General features: G+C 38.2%; 1 protein-coding gene across 1 annotated transcript in view; it reads right to left on the bottom strand.

Moving 5' to 3' along the window:
- EXOC4 (exocyst complex component 4) overlaps window positions 1-18323 on the bottom strand; it is an 849353-nt gene that overhangs the window by 258389 nt on the left and 572641 nt on the right. The window lies entirely within an intron of this gene.

Genomic DNA, 18323 nt, shown 5'->3' with positions numbered 1-18323 from the left:
TCCTCAACACAGGCTCTATCCATGGGAGTGAAGGGGAGTCCCAGGTTTGCCCTTGGTGTCTCTGAAATATGAACGTGCCCTAAGTAACGTGCCCAGGATGCTTTGAGCAGCATGGACAGAGCCTCCTCCCACTTTTGGCTGTGTGATTTCCTTCAGATACAAATCATTTATTCCCTAAAGCACATGCATCAGTCTCAAATGACACTCCAGGTTATGATGTCCTCTCTGACTTGAGGGGACCCATTCAACCTGCTACCAAATCCATTTTGAGAGTTGCGAGGGGCCTCACTGTGCAAAAAGCAGGAAACGTGGGTGAGAATGAAAGAGAAAAACTAGGGCTGTCCCACCAGTCCCTTCTCTACTCTAGTCAAAAATGGGGAGTATAGGGGGAAAGTGGGGGCAGGTAAGGCTGGCCAAAGGATATAGCCTTTCAGTTAGATGGGGGGAATCAATTCAAGAGCTCTGTTGTACAACATGGTGATTATAGTTAATCAACAATGTGTGGAAAACCACAAAGAGGAGATTTTAACTAGATTTTATTTTTTACAAAAAAAGGATATGTGAGGTAATGTATATGTTAATTAGCTCAATGTAGCCATTCCACAATGGGTACACATTTCAAAATATCATGTTGTACACTACAAATACATATGCTTTCTATTTGTCAAATAAAAATCTAAAAGTAAAAAATTTTTAAAAGGAAGCGATTACATTAAAAGGCAAAGCACCTGTTCGTGGGCGGAATGACACAGACAAAGTGCTCTGGGAGCCATCTGCAGGTGAGCCCCCTCACATGGCTGAGCAGGGAGGAGCGTCTGGGGGAGTAGGAGGGTCAGGACAGAGAAGGGGTCCAGGGTTCAGATCTGGAATGTTCCATCCTGGGCACGTTACTTAGCCCACTGTAGCCTTATGCGGGTGTTCTGTAAAAATGGATGTGATAACATTCCCACCTCACAGATTGCTTTGATGATTAAGTGAGAAAATAAAAATTAATCACTCAGAATACAGACTGACAGTAAATCTTTAGTAAACGGTGCCACAGTTATTTTTATAATTACTATCATTTCATAAACCAGATGAGGACAGAGATTAAAGTGTGATACATTTTATGATTTATTTTTACCTTGCCCCCTTACTTTCCCACAAAATCATCCTTAAATAACAATGTAGACCATTCGATTAATACTTTGACTATTTCAGCAGCAAACCCAGGTAGGAAAGACCAAAACGCCATGTTGCCCGAGGCCAAGTGTAAACTGCTCACTGCTATCTTCTTAGCACCTAGGATGTAGTATACTGTTAGGAAACGTGTAGAATAAAGCATTAACAGGCCCTTTGATTGCAGCCCATGGTTCCTGAAACTAAGGGCATGACTTTCCTGACAAATAATGCCTTTGCCCCAAGAATTTCAACTAGAGGTTCTCATAAAAGATTTTTAAAAAATCAACCCATATCTCCACCACTCCCAGTGTTAACTGATACTTCTTATTAAAAGAACATTTTCTAGTTCTTGCCCACATTCCCACATGGTTTTTTGTTTTGTGCAATAGGATTGTTCATACTAGTTTATATTCTGCTCTTTCACTAAATATTTGAGATTCATCCAATCATGCTAATGAACACAACATTATTAAACCAAACATCTATTAGGGAACATCTTCATTTTGGTTCTGTTGAATTATTTCCACAAATACTGCAAGTGGCTCCTCAACATTTTTCAAGGGCGAATCCCCGTACTCTTACAGTATATGCCATGGGTCCTTCACCTACTAAGCACTTTAAAAATGATCTCTTAACTGGGAGACAGGAGGGAGAATGACGGATGTAGAGGAAAAGCAGTAAAATGCTCAACTTTTCCAACAATGCTCCTAAAAAGCTCTATGGCAGCACGAAAGCACTGAATTGTTAACGGCCAAAAGAATCTCATTAGGAAGGAAAAGACTTCATTCAAAGAAAAGCTAGAACCCAGATGGAACCCTGTCAAAAAGGTATTAATCTAATCTGGTGAAGGCCTTCTATGCGGAGGGGTTTGCTACCCTTGTAAATGACGAGCAAACACCAAATACAGGTACATCTGTGTATGAGAAAGAGAGCGGAGAATCAAAGGAAAGGATATAGATATTGCTGTACACAGAGCATTCAATTACAGGACTTCTGAGGAGCCTTATTCAGATCGGCCTCCTCAACCTAAGGGTATAATGCCGGATAAGCCAGAAAACAAGTAATGACAATATGCAACCAGCTCCCACTGCAGTCGAATGTTTAAAGCATGGATTTTATTTCCTAAATTCTAATGTCAGTATTTGCAAGTATTTAATTTTCAGGTCTGCTTCACAGATGATCAACTACAGGAACCCCAAAAGTACGGACATATGCAATACTTACATTCGTGAATTTACTCTTTCTTGCAGCAAATTATGTGGCCTTTGTAATGCACACATGAGCACACACTACCGACATTTCGCCCAGGATTGCCAAAGTTTTTAATCTTGATTTGATTTCTATCCAGGGAAATTGTAAACGAATTAAAATTTCACTCCAGCTTCCCAAGTCCCTTCCTTAGCTCAGCCTCTTAGCATAAATCCCATTTCATTGTAAAGCTCCATTTCTTCCATTTCATCTCAGCCAAGAACAGGGGCTGCTATCGGCTGGAAATATCCTCGAACAAAAAAGGCCAACATTACATCGTAGAGGGTGCAATGGGAACAGTGATATTTTATGCATTTGAATAAAATAGTTGCTCATAGTAAATAAGTATCCCTTATCTTCACATCCTAATGAGTTTTTAAAATTCAATGGCCAACATCACTAACATAATGAGACAAACTGAGCCCCATGTGCCTCTTCGTATGCCATAAAGGAGAACATAGTGTCACTTCTCTGATATTTTTGCCAAAAAAAAAAGTATGTAGTGAATCTAAATCATGACACATCATCTTTCCATAAAGCCAAAATACAAAATCAAAGGTGCGAACATCAGAACCTTCAAAGTCAGGATGCTGGCTTTTATAGCACAAGTAACTCATGCCAGACTTCGTCATAAATAGTGTAGGATTGTTTATTGCTAATAATGTCTTTAACGTGTACATTTATATAAAAAATCTGTATCATACAATATATATTTTTCACTTCGATATTTCCTGACTTCGTTATATATTATTGCATATACGTTTTAGTAGTTCAGGGTGAATAATGTACAAATTCATATATGTCTGGAAGGCTGGGGGATTTTTCTCCTGATCCCATGTGGCAGAGCCAGTAGAAACGTGTGACTTTTCCTGATGGCCTCTGCATCTGCAGGATCTCTCAGCATGTGGTCTCCTCTAAAGTATTTTCTAATCTAGTCTAGACTCTGAAGAGATGTGCCATGCTTATCTCTACTGAGAAGCTCTAGGTCTCTTCCACTGTTATCAGAGATTTAACGATGTAAAAAAAAGCAAACACAAAACTCTATCACCGTCTCTCCATTTTAGTCCAAGATTTCTTTGGGAAAGGAGAAGCTGCATGATATTTACCGGTCTGCAGAAGCTTTGCGTAAGTAGTCAGGCACAGTCAGAGCTAAGTCCACATGGCACCACCCTCATGGTGCCAGTCCCCTGTTTTGCATTTACTATATGTGTATTTATTAATGTAGGGCATAGATTACAAGTGAATGCAGACTTTAAAAACTCAATTAGCAATAAACAGTGGCACAGTGTCTATGATACATTCGTGAAGGGATTACTTGGCTCTGGAAGCCAGAAATTCTGCATGTGAAATGTGCACCTTTGATTTGGTGTTTCAGTTTTAAGTAAAGGATGCAAACAACAATAATAAACCTGCAGCAGGAATGGCACATGAGTTCCAGGAGAAAATAAAATGTGCATTTCCCCCCAAATCCAGGAAACCGAAAATAATCGTTGGACCCAGAATGAGAATGAAGCTCGGACTGTAAGACGTAGAGCTTTCTGGAGAAATACGGGCCTGTGTGAAAAGATGGCAAACAGCACTGATACCACAGGGTCCCGTGCTCTGAGGACACTGTCTGCACATCACTGTAAGGGACATAGTGAACTTTTACACACTACATTCAGAATCCCTACCATGCTTGACTTGCATGGAAAAAAGAAAAAATCATCCTAGAACCCTTAATATAATACGCCCAGACAGGGGCTCATTGTTGCATAAAGAACTGTGTGATCAGTCAGCTATACGCAGGTAAATGGGCCTCTGGAAAGAAACCCAGTGGAGTCACACAAAAACAGCAGAAAGCAGCAGCCCCAGCTCCTGTAAACGTGGCTTCTTTAAGACAAATTTCTTACTTACTCGATTGCTCTAAGACATGACATTTAAGACACAGAGCGAGCTGGAAAACAACTTGGACAAAGAAGGAGAGAAGCCCCATTGGAATTGATTTGAGATGTATTCAACTTAACTTTTATTATCTGAGTCGAAAAAGATCATTTAGAAATGATTTACAAGGGGCTCATTCAGAAACAGCAGCAACAGGCATATTTAAGACTATAAATCAGTGGAACATGAAAACCGAAGAAAAATCCATAAAGGTTAATGCACTTTGGAGCACATTTGTCTCTTAATTCCCGGGAGTAAGCCACGGGCACATCAGGAAGGGGCTCTCCCCCAAGAGGCTGTAATTGTTCATACTGAGTGTAACTACTATCTGTGCTTTTTGTATATAAAGATTTTCCTTAAAAAAAATGCAAAAATAAGCTCATCACTGCAGAGCCCAATCATACCCTCGGCCCATGCCCGTAGGACACAATTTGCTGAACTAATGTAATAACAAGGGATCTGGGCACTCTTATTTGTAATGTGTGAAAATCATGCCCAGGATTAGAGGAGAAAAGAGGTAAAAATCATTAAGTAAAGGGAGAAAGGAATATTATCTATAAAATTTGGACTCTGTAGGCTTATAAACAAATTTAACTTTAAAAAATCTTACCATGACTATATTGCAAGTGATTTGTGACTGCATTTAAGTGTTCCCTGCAGATTCAAAAGCACTTTAAGGAGAATGAAATAAGCCTCTTTAAAATGACAGCTGTTAAATTTTTTAAGCATATAATTTGGAAATTGAAGTGACTTACACTCTAACCCTTAATATCAAGCAATCTTTTTTTTTTTTAGCCAAACGATGCATATAAAAATAAACAAATAAAAAAGGGCTGTTGATAGAAAATTCAAGAGAAAAAATAATCACCCTACTTTTCTAATAGGTCTGGAATTCCATTTTTATCCTTTCAGTTATCTTACTTATAGTAAAATAACCTCTTCTTTATATTTTTATGAAAGATAAAGCTGTCAGAAAATTTTCTAAGAAAAATTGGGACTTAGTAGAAATGTCTATCATATTCCTGAAAACTTATGTGTCACATATTAAATACACTCCATTTTAGCTGCTCCGTATCAGTTTGGCCTTTAGATATTCTAATGCAAGACCCAGGGGAATCTGGCAAACCTATCTGTTTGTCAGTAGGAGCTGTGTTAATAACCGCCTACACCTATGGCGCTCTTACCATGTCCTGATCAAAGAGCTCGATGTAAATATAACTCTGAGGACCGCACTGTTACTCTATTTTACATATGATGAAACTGAGTAACTGAAAAGATAACAGTAAAATTAACAGCTGAAAGTTACATCGTTCTTACTACCACCATCTCTTGGTATCTGGGTATCACATTAGTGTCTGTGGGGAATTGGTTCCCGGACCCCCAGCCTACACCCAAATCCACGTACACTGAAGTTCTGCAGTTGGCCATGGAAAAATTACCCATATGAAAAGTCAGCCTTCTATGTCCTTGGGTTTCACATCCTGTGAATACTATATTTTTGATCTATGTTTGGTTATGGATATGGAACCCATTGACATGGAGGGCCAAATTTATTTATTGGAAAAAATTCTGGTGTAAATAGACCGAGACTTTTTTTTTTTCCTTCAACTGTACACTCTTTATTGAGAACACCCGTAGATGGTGGGGAAAAGGGATGCCCTGTACCGCATCATGGCCACCGCTGACTGGGACCCGGGCCCAGGGAGCACTGGCGGAGCTGGGGGGTGGGCTTCCCATCACTCACTGATCATTTCAGGGGGTGGGAAGAATAGTGTTGTTTGAGGGTCAGCTGCATTAAGTCAGCACTGGTTTAAGTAACCACCATGCTTGGCTTCACATATTCCTGACAGTAACCTCAATGAAAGTATTTCTATAACTGCCATTTGGAGGAAGACAGGAAGGCATTGAAAGGTTAAGTTTCTTTCCCAAGTAGTATGTGATGCAGTCAAAATTTGGTCTTGGACAGTTTGACTCCAGAGACTTCATCACCACCATGCCACCAACAGACTCTTCCAACAGCACAGCCTCCCACTGTTCACCCCTGGGGTTAGAACTCTATAGAGGTGGGCAGGGACAGGGAGCACAGTCAACACACCCTGAGTCCACAGTCTGTGCTGACGTACGCTGATAAGGGGGGATTTGTGGGGATGGAGAGGACCATAATATTGCTAAATACAAATAATTTAATATCAAGAGATTGAGATGATTTACCTTGAAACATAATCAATCTTTTCTCCTTCTTGCTTCTGACCTGCATTTTCTAGTACCTGGTACAGACTCTCAGATGATGTCTTCCTGATAAACTGTGTCCCACGTGGAGCTCCTTACCCCTGCTTTCTCTTTGTTATTTCAATTCTCTCCTGTGCTTTCTGTACTTTTGTATCTTCATCATTCCATCTACCCAGGCTTCATTTTAAAAATCAAGCCTAGGCAGTTGGTCCACGCCTATAAATCCTACCATTTTGGGAGGCTGAGGCAGGAGGATCATTTGAGACTAGGCATAGGAGACTAGATTGGGCAATAGTGAGGCCCACTTCTACACAGAAAAATTTTTTTAAATAATCTGAGCACAGTGGTATATGCCTACACTCTCAGCTGCTCAGGAAGTTGAGGCAGGTGGATTGCTTGAACCCAGGAATTTGACATTGCAGTGAGCTATGATGACCCATTACACTTTAGCCTGAACAACAGAGCAAGATCCTGCCCCCCACCTCAAAAAATCATTATTTATCTTTTCTTCTCCCTCACTACTCAAACAAGTAAGAAGCTTCTAGACTTATAAACATTCTCTTTATATTATCTCTTATGGTCATACATTTATCCACTTGCTCACTCCGAGTGCCACCTAATGCTCTGTACTATTCCAGGTGCTAAAGCATCCAGAGTGAAAGAATCCTGTCCCACGGGCTAACCTCACAAGCCATAGGATACGACCTCCATCAGTACAATGGAGGCACCAGGCAGACACTCCTGTACTTTGTAACATTCACACACTAATTCAGGTTCTTACTAAGTGAGTCATGTAGATGAATGGACAGAACCCAACATAAGGAAACTTCTTTCCCAGGCCTTCGTAGCTGAGTCTCCTAACTGGTTCTCTCATCCTCCATCCTTCTTCCTTCAACTTATCTAACGCAGAACTACCCTATTAGTCTCACTGAAGCCCTGATTAGATAAACCACGTGCAGCTTCATAAACGTGCCCTGCTCTCTGGACCCCAGGTTACTGCACCTGCTGTTCCCTTTACCTAGAACACCCTCCTCATACTTCTTTCCTGTCACTTGTCCTACAGCTACTAGTCTGGATGTCACTTTCTCCACAGAGTCTTCTCCCTTAAGGGGACTCTGATGTCCCTTTATTATGCAACCACACCCCTGGGTCCACAGAATACTGTGGTTGAGGTGTCTGTAATTTTTGGTCTTCAAGGTCTAATTTGAAACTAACTTACTCATAAAGTTTCCCCTGATCTTTATAAACTACTTTATTTATTTAAACTACTTTGCATCATTATTCATAGCAGTCATCATTTTTCTACCTATGTTTTCCTCTCTTATTAGACTCAAGCTCCTTCAGAGCAGCAACTGTATTTTGTACATTTTGGAATCATACTTGAAGCACCTAATGCTACAAAAGTACCTTGGACATGATTATTAAATGTTTCAACAAATAATAGTAAGTTATTAATACAGCTTGTTTAGGTATGTCCTTAAAGGCCAGTGCTCTTTAAGGGGGTTGCAATGCATAGATTATTTTAAAGCCATGTTATAGGAGATAACTATGGCTGGCCAAGAAAAATGAAAAGGGGATAGAGATGGTGAAAGAAAAAAAGAGAAGGTTGGGAAGTTAAATAATACATGCATTATGTTAAGTGTATCAATAAAAGCATTTTTAAGGTAAACTATCAACAACTTAAAACCTAGTCCTCTTCTCAAATATGACATTTAGTAAATCTGGCCTAAGTTGAACACTACTAGGCATCAATGGGAGAAGCCAAAACTGAAAGTATTTCATGTGTCAAAAACATGACTGAGCACCTGCTGGGTAAAATTACTGTAAATATTGCTTGGGAGAGACCAGGCTGGCTACTTGGCTCTCTCCTCAACCCTTCCTTAACAGGATGGATTTCATTACATTTAATAAGTAAATACTTTACAAAACTCAGTTTTAATCATCTCCAATGAGCCTATTTTGCAGCTAACCTTGTTCTGGATGTGGCTTATGATTGTTGCTTACCTTACTCTTATGACTACTATCACTTATTGATGGCCAACCTAAATGCAAAGTGTTCTAAAAATAAAGTATGGGCAAAGTAGTAAGTGTCCCTTAGTTGCCAATTATGAGTCATAGAAAGATAAAAACAATTATGATAAAAATCTTGCCCATTAAACTTTTCTAACCATTTTGCGTTTGTTTGTTTGAGACAGGGTCTCCCTCTGCTGCCTGCTAGAAAAGTCCATGCAGCAGCAGCATCACAGATCACAGAAACCTCAAACTCCTTGGCTCAATGATCCTCCTGCCCCAGCCTCCTAAGGAGGTGGGACCACAGGTGAGCACCACCATGCCTGGCTAATTTTTTAATTTTTTTGCAGATATGGGGGTCTTGTTATTACCCCGACTGTTCTTGAGCTCCCAGCCTCAAGTGCTCCTCCAACCTTGGCTTCCCAGAGTGATGTGATTATACCACCACGCCTAGCAAACTTTTCTACTCTTACTTTCCTCTACTTTCATACTTGATTATTTCAATTAAGCCATAATAATCTTCTCAATATCACTGTTAGTTCCTTTCTCTGCTCCCACATCCACGTTTTCTGAGAACAATATATACAATTAAGTATCCTTTAACAATATTCACAATATTATTTTTCTGTCGTGGTTCAAAGTTCTTCTCAAATTTACCTCCTATGGAGCCCTTTCCTACTCAGAAAAAATGATCACTTTCTAGAGTCTAATTTTTAGACATCTATTGACATACCAACTTTCAAGGTTTCAACATGACAAGCAAGGTTAGAGTAAAATCAATTTAAGACTAAAAGTAAAAGAAGCCAAACATTTAAAGCCATCTCAACCAGCATTTCATTTTTACTGTCCTATGTTCCTTACAGAAGCAACAGAGTTACATCTTTTTTTCTTTCTTCCTTTTTTAGGGAGGGGGGACATTGCCTTACTCTGTTGCTCTGAGTACAGTGGTATCATCACAGCTCACTGCAGCCTCAAACTCCTGGGATCAAGCCGTCCTCCTGCCTCAGCCTTCCAAGTAGGTGGGACTACAGACATGTGCCATTACTCCTAGCTAATTTTTTAAATTTTTAGTAGAGACAGGGTCTTGCTTTTGCCTTTTTTTTTTTTTTTTTTTTTTAATGACAGCGTCTCACTCTGTTGCCTTGGGTAGAGTAGTGTGTCATCACTGCAGCTCACAACCACCTCAAACTCTTGGGCTCAAGTGATCTTCCTGCCTCAGCTTCCTTAGTAGCTGGGACTATACATGCTTTCCAGGATGCCCAGCTAATTTTTCTATTTTTAATAGAGATGGGGTCTTGCTTTTGCTCAGGTTGCTCTCAAACTCCTAAGCTCAAGCAATCCACAGGTCTTGGCCTCCCAGAGTGCTAGGATTATAGGCATGAGCCACTGTGCTTAGCCTCAGGCTGGTTTTCAACTCCTGACCTCAAGGGAATCCTCCCAGGTTAGCCTCCTAGAGTGCAGGATTACAGGTGTGTGCCTCAACACCTAGCCAGTTATATTCTTTTTTATATTTAGATTCATAAATAGGTCTACTTATTAGATAGAAATTACAAACTTTAGTATTCTTTCCATTCCATTTTAAGTTTTCATATCCTCCATAAGGCTAAATCAGAGCTAAAAATTCTACTCACAAATCTGAGATGTCAATAAGCATAGATTATTACATTTGTACATGGTACAATAAAGAAACAAATAGCCTCCTGTCTCACTGATTACTTGCAGGTGAATATCTATCAATTATATAAGCATTAAAATGATGGAATACACATCATTTCCAAAGAAAAACTAGACCCTCTGGAAGAATTCTGATTACAATATTATTCCTGCAGAACTGATAGTCTTTTGGATTATGCTGATGACAAATACCTAAAACCCGCAGAAGATAAAACAGCTGTCCAAAAGTCGATGTGTGTGCAATCAGGTGACTCTGCACAGTGCATTACACTCCGGGCTGATCGTTGCTACTAACTGCAGCTGAATATTCAAGAGACAGAAAAAGCCTATAGAAGTAGTTTGTACATCAAAAAAAAAAAAATCTAAGGTGAGCCCTGGTTTTGTCTAAGAAACATTTCCTATTTTTAAAGCAACGGAAAAAATGTAAGGAATATATACTTTATCAAAACACAAATATGGAGTACGTCTTAATGGAAAAAAAATTATTTCAGAAAACGACTTTGTCTCATGTGAAAATTGTAAAAAAATTTCTAGCCATCATACTGGCAAGCCAGGTCCCTTTTAACAGCTTATTTTCAACATGATATTATACATAAAAATTGTTCATGTTTATAAGGTCGACAATGAAAAATTATGGTTACAGGCGTGACAGCGACAAATGCAAGAGTTAGCTTTGCATTTGCCATTTAGGTACTCAGGTCATCACTACGATGCATTCACACTTGTCAATATCTTCAAGTGTTTTTCTGTCATTTCCCACATGCGTATCTTGTTTTGGAAGTGATATAAGTCCTCTTGGACAGAAGGTATTCATTCTATTTTTCTTTTATTTTAAATGTATGCAGGCAACATCCATTACACTGTCTGCTTTTGACAAATTGTGACAATGATCATTTGTACAAAATCCAGGAACAAACTGAAACATGATGGTAAATCTCCCAAATTGTAACTAATTATTACTTCAACTAATAGTTACTGACCACAGATAAGCTGTGCCCTGGAAGCAGGTCACTTAAGTCCGGTGGGGATGTGATGCTCTCTCACAGCTATAGTGCACATTTGTACTTACAAAGGATCTTCAAATGGTTGAACCCTATTTTGCTTTGAGTGCTGTTTGACAGATAATTATTTCCACTTTACATGTGAAGAAACTGCAGTTCAGATAAGATAATTTATTTGTTAAAGGTCACACTGCTATCAGGCTTTAAGATTGTGCCTGGAAGCCAGCTCTGGCTCCCAATTAGCCCACCATTCTTTCTTCTAGACCACATCCTCAGAATGGCAGAGTCCATGATGCCTGGAAATTCAGAAGAATATAATACACCTGCTCACAGACTAATTCTAGAAAATTTCCCAATGAGCATAAATATAAAAAGGCCTATTTTTCATAATTAAATTTTAGATATTTTGGTAGTTTTAGAACTTTCTGATGTACTACTATATCCTAAATAGTCTTAAACATTGACAAGGTCTGATCAGTGTAGCTCTGTTGAAAAAGTGAGTGGGCAAAACACATAAATAAAAAAGAGCCACACAAAAAGATCCTGCAGTAGTGGTGTGCTAATTTTTTATGGGAAAGGATCTCAGAATGTGTCTGACGTGTCACCAATGCCATACACAGGCCCTCGGAACCGCGCAAGATCTAGAATTTTCTAAGACTCAATCACAATCTTAGGCCAGGCACAAAAACTACATCTCTCGCCTTAGTTCAGTGTCCTATTCTCCAATGAGAGAAGGGAAAGAGCAATTAGACTATGTGGGTTTCTTCTTAACCTGGTTGGCCATTTCCCCTAACAGCACAATTACTCTGCTAATGAGATTAAATGTGGTTTAACTAGAGTTATGTTTTCACTGCAGACACCCCCACCCCCCTGACTCCAGTTCCCACAGGATCCATCATTGTGCTGATGCATCCATCTAACATTCAATCGCCTTCATGAAAGCCAGACGTAAGAATCAGGCCTGCACAGTAGTGAAAAACACAAGGGCTTTTGTTTATATTGAAAAGGAGCCTCATTTAGTCAATCTGAATCTTCCTAATACCCAGTGAAATATTTATTAATGAGTATCAGCCCGGCAAGCCAGAAAGCCTTATTTGCATTAATTTAAACTATAAATAATTGAAGGTAGATTTCATTCCTTAAATCATGGTTTCAGAAAAACCCTCAGTAGCATACTGAATAAAGAGAGGCCATTAGTGAGATAAAAGGTACTAAAAGTTGAAGGTAGTTTTGTCTACCTGTAGATTACATGGATCATTTCCTAATAATACATAATTCATTATTCTGTTATATTTATCTCAGTAAAGAAGACAGAAAGACATATTGGTAATTTTCCCCTATTTCTTTAGGAATTCTTCAGGCTTATAGGGAACATATCTGTGCTATTCATAGGTTGGACCCCAAACTAATTCTGAGCAGACTTAGATGCCACTTTAGAGCATTAATGGTACAGACTATGCTCCAATTTGTTTACATACCTTATCCCCTTCCTAGACTCTGGGTTCTCTGAGGGCAGAATATTGGGTGGATTTATCACTGTGTCCCCAGGTGCACAACAGTGTGCATTGGCAGATGTTCAGTGCAAGACTCCTGCATGCACTGAAAAATTAAGTGTGCTCTGAAAATGACCATGATGCAAACCAGCTAACTTAGAACTGGTAGCTGAGTATATATGAAGAAAATATTTAGATGCCCCTTGACTTACAGTGGGGTTACATCTCATTAACCCCATTATAAGTGTAAAAAATTTTAAGTCAAAAATGCATTTGATACATCTCACCTGCTCAACGTCATAGCATAGCCTCACCTACCTTAAACACGCTCAGAAGACTTGCATTAGCCTGTAATGAATGAAATCATCAAATACAAAGCCTATTTTTAAGCAAGTGTTAAATATCTAGTGTAATTTATTGAGTACTGAATTGAAAGTGAACAACAGAATGGTTGTCTGCATGGGTATCTGAAGTATGGTTTCTACTGAATGTACTACATATTTCAATTTCACACTATCATAAAGTCAAAAAATTGTTAAGTTGAACCACCATAACTTGAGGACTATATGTACATTCATAGTAGGTGGCCAGTGTTTATGCTTTTATTTTCTCTACCCATAACAATTAGAGCTAACTTTGTTACTGCAAGCCCTAATTAATTCATATTTCTGAGTCTCTACCTTCAGGAAGTATTCAGAAATGACAACAATATTACTGCTAAGACATAATGTTCCTCTCATGAGCTAGGAATGCGGTGGTGTAGAAGGAAGAGAGCAGGCCTCCTGATGATTCATAAAGAGCAAATATATTCAACCAACAACAGAACATACACATGGCAGGATGCTAGTAACTAATGTCTAACTCACAGCTTAGTCATTTCCCAATCCTGTTTTCTATACCCCTCTTATCATCACTCCTATGGAAATCAGTGTGGGAATAAACAATATTGTTAAGAAAGATACCAAGTGGAGGGGGAGTCGCCTTCAAGCTCTCCAATTAAATGTCACACTTTTGTCATCTGCCTTCACTCTGGTAAAGTATCTGTGATGGATTTGTCATGCGTATTGTGGCTCTTGGCCAGCTGCTATGAAACAATTCTTTTATTCATCTGGAGAAAGAAAGGCTTGATCAATTTGACCCCAGGTCTGAGTCATTGTATTCCTCTGGATAATTCATGTAAGATAAAACACTGGAATGGAACGAAAGCATGAGATGACCTTAAAAATTTTATATCTTGCTTTCAGCCTTGAGAATTTATGTATGCTTGACACTTTGTAGTACTGTTACCAGAGAATAGAAAATTCCTTACTGTTAGGTACCCATAGTGAGAAAAAAAAGTTTTGAGTAGATATCAACACTGTCAGTTACCAGAGGATCTCCATGACATGTTTCCCTGAATGAAGCTCTTTTTGAATATTATTCTGAAGGTTATTTTGAATTCTTGAAATAAAAGAAAGAAAACACTATCATCAGAGGACTGGAAATTCAGTGAAGGAATATTACTTAATAAAATGACTATTACTATATAACAAAAAGACATCTCAATACCAACCATTTACGCGCCTAACCTAAATGCTCCCAGATTTATAAAACAGATGTTGAGGGGTCTGACCAATATGATATGCCATAATATCTTAAGGGTTAGGGACTTCAATACCCTTCTGACAAAACTGGACAGATCCTCAAAACTGAAACTAAACAAGAATACAAAGGACTTAAGTGTGACCCTGGGTCAAATGGGATTAATAGACATATACAGAACACACCATCCCAAAGTAAAAGAATATACTTTTTTCTTATCAGCTCATGGAACATACTCCAAAATAGATCACATCCTAAGATACAAATCAAACCTCAGCAAAATTACAGGAATAGAAATTATACTATGTCTCTTCTCAGATCATAGGGACATACTGGTGAGGCTCAACTCCAACACAATTGTTCATCCCTACATAAAATCTTAGAAACTAAACAACCTTATGCAGAACGATAGTTGAGTTCAGGAAGAGATTAAAGAGGAACTTGTTAATTTCCTCAAACACAACAACAATGAAGACATAAGTTACCAAAACCTTTGGGATACAGCAAAAGCAGTCTTGAGAGGAAATTTTTTTGCACTAGATACCTACCTTCGAAAAACTGAAAGTGAACACATCAGCACACTCACAAAGCACCTTATGGAATTGAAAAAAGAAGAATAATCTAACCCTAAACCAAACAGAAGAAAAGAAATAGCCAAAATTAAATCAGAGATTAATGAAATTGAAAACAAAAAAATCATTCAAAAAATTATTGAAACAAAAAGTTGGTTTTTTGAAAAAGTAAATAAAATAGATAAACCCTTGGCCAGACTTACTAGAAACAGAGAAGTAAAATCTCTAGTAACCTCAATCAGGAACGATAAAAGGAAAACAACAACAGATGCCACAGACATACAAGAGATTATCTAAGAATACTACAAGAAACTCTATGCCCAGAAATTTGACAATGGAAAGGAAATGGATCAATACTTGGAATCATATCTCCTCCCTAGACTTAATCAAGATGACATAGACCTTCTGAATAGACCAATTTTAAGCACTGAGATCAAAGAAACAATAAAAAATCTCTCAACTAAAAAATGCCCTGGTCCAGATGGCTTCACACCAGAATTCTATCAAACCTTCAAAGAAAAGCTTATACCCATACTGCAGAAATTATTCTAAAAAGTTGAGGAGGATGGAATCTTCCCCAACACAGTTGTATGAAGCAAATATCACCCTGATACCAAAACCAGGAAAAGACCCAACTAAAAAGGAGAACTACAGACCAATTTCACTAATAAATACAGATGCAAAATTTTTCAATAAAATCATAGCGAATAGATTACAGCTTATCATTAAAAAAGTCATACATCATGGTCAAGTAGGTTTCATCCCAGGGAGACAAGGCTGGTTTAACATATGCAAATCCATAAACATAATTCACATATAAACAGGAGCAAAAACAAAGACCATATGATCCTCTCAATAAATGAAGAAAAAGCATTCGATAAAATTCAAAATTCTCTCTTAATTATAATGCTAAAGAATACAGGCATTAGTGGCACATTCATTAAATTGATTGAAGCTATCTACGACAGTTCTATGGAAGTTCTAGCCAATACAATCAAGGAAGATAAGGAAATTGAAGGCATCCAAATGGGGGCAGAGAAGTGAAATTCTCCCTCTTTGCCAATGATATGATCTTATACTTAGAGAACCCCAAAGACTCAACCACAAGACTCCTGGAAGTCATCAAAAAAATACAGTAATGTCTTAGGATATAAAATCAATGTCCACAAATCAGTAGCCTTTGTATATACTAATAACAGCCAAGACTAGAAGGAAATCAAGGATATAATACCCTTCTCAGTAGTTCCAAAGAAAATGAAATACCTGGGAATACACCTCACGAAAGAGGTGAAGGAACTTTATAAAGAAAATTATGAACCCCTAAGAAAAGAAATAGCAGAAGATATTAACAAGTGGAAGAACATACCATGCTCATGGCTGGGAAGAATCAACATTGTTAAAATGTCTATACTTCCCAAAGCAATCCAAGGATTCAATGATATACCTATTAAAATACCAACATCATACTTTGAAAACTTGGAAAAAATAATTCTTCATTTTATATGGAACCAGAAAATTCCCCATGTAGTCAAGGCAATTTTAAAAATAGAAACAAAGCCCGGGGCATCAGTCTACCAGACTGTAGGCTGTAATACAAGGCCACTGTGATCAAAACGGCATGGTACTGGCACAAAAATAGAGACATAGACATTTGGAAACCAGGAGACGAAACAAACATCTTACAGCCACCTAATCGTTGATAAACCAAATAAGAACATACTCTGGGGGAAAGACTCTATAGGAGATGAAACAAACATCTTACAGCCACCTAATCTTTAATAAACCAAACAAGAACATACCCTGGGGGAAAGACTCTCTATTCAATAAATGGTGTTGGGAGAACTGGATATCCACATGTAAAAGACTGAAACTGGATCCACACCTTTCTCCGCTCACAAAAAATTGATTCAAGATGGATAAAAGACCTAAATCTAAAGCATGAAATAATTAAAATCCTCAAAGAAACTGTGGGAAAACACTGGAAGCTATAGGCCTGGAGGAAGAATTCCATGGCAATTGCTACAACAATAAAAATAAACAAATGAGACTTAATTAAACTGAAAAGCTTCTGTACAGCTAAGGTGACAACAACCAAAGCAAACAGACAACCTACAGAATGGGAAAGGATATTTGCATATTTTGATTCAGACAAAAGCTTGATGACTAGGATCTACAGAGAACTCAAATTAATCAACATAAAAAGAACCAACAATCCCTTATATCTCTGGGCAAGAGAGATGAATAGAACTTTCTCTAAAGAAGACAGATGAATGGCTAACAAACATATGAAAAAATGCTCATTCTCCCTAATTATTAGGGAAATGCAAATCAAAACCACCCTGAGGCATCAGTTAACCCCAGTAAGAATGGCCCACATCACAAAGTCTCAAAACTGCAGATGCTGGCATGGATGTGGAGAGAAAGGAACACTTTTACACTATTGGTGGGACTGCAAATTAATACAACCTTTTTAGAAGGAAGTATAAAGAACCCTCAACGAACTCAAGCTAGATCTCCCATTTGACCCTGCAATCCCATTGCTGAGCATCTACCGAGAAGAAAAAAAAATCATTTTACCACAGAGATACTTGCACTAGACTATTTATTGCAACCCAATTTACAATTGCCAAAAGGCAGAAACAGCCTAAATGCCCACCAACCCAGGAATGGATTAATAAGCTGTGGTGTATGTATACCATGGAATATAATTCAGCCACTAAAAAAGATGGAGAATTTACATCTTTTGTGTTAACCTGGATGGATGTGGAACATATTATTCTTAGTAAAGCATCACAAGAATCCTACGTACTTAATTCTGAAATGAGGACAATTAAGGTCCTACTACATGGTGGGGCCTTGGGGATAGGGAAACTGAGAAAGGGAAGGAGGGAGAGGGTGGGGGGAAAAGGGTGCAGGACACAATTATAAGAGGGTCTTATCTAACGAAAGCAATTAAGGTAACCTGGTTCTGTGTACCCTCAATGAATCCCCAACAATAAAAAAATAACTATTACTAGTACTGTCTTATGAGGATAATAAAATGGATATTATTAAAACAACACAAGAAAACTTTTATTCTTGGAGCTGTGAACTTTTCATTCTGAATACGAAAAAGGAACCAAAGTGATTATTTTAGGTCTTTTATTTATTTATTTATTTATTTATTTTTTTACTTGGTCTAAATTTTAGATTCCTAAAAAAGAGAGACAACTGGATCAAAGACCAGAAATATTTTCAAAGTTCTCAATACATTTGGAGCAATATTTTCCTTTTTTTTTTTTTTTATTGTTGGGGATTCATTGAGGGTACAATAAGCCAGTTACAATGATTACAATTGTTAGGTAAAGTCCCTCTTGCAATCATGTCTTGCCCCCGTAAAGTGTGACACACACCAAGGCCCCACCCCCTCCCTCCATCCCTCTTTCTGCTTC

Source organism: Nycticebus coucang, chromosome 11 (assembly GCF_027406575.1).
Source record: "Nycticebus coucang isolate mNycCou1 chromosome 11, mNycCou1.pri, whole genome shotgun sequence".
In the NCBI taxonomy this organism is placed as follows: Eukaryota; Metazoa; Chordata; class Mammalia; order Primates; family Lorisidae; genus Nycticebus; species Nycticebus coucang.
This window is presented reverse-complemented; position numbering and strand designations above follow the sequence as displayed.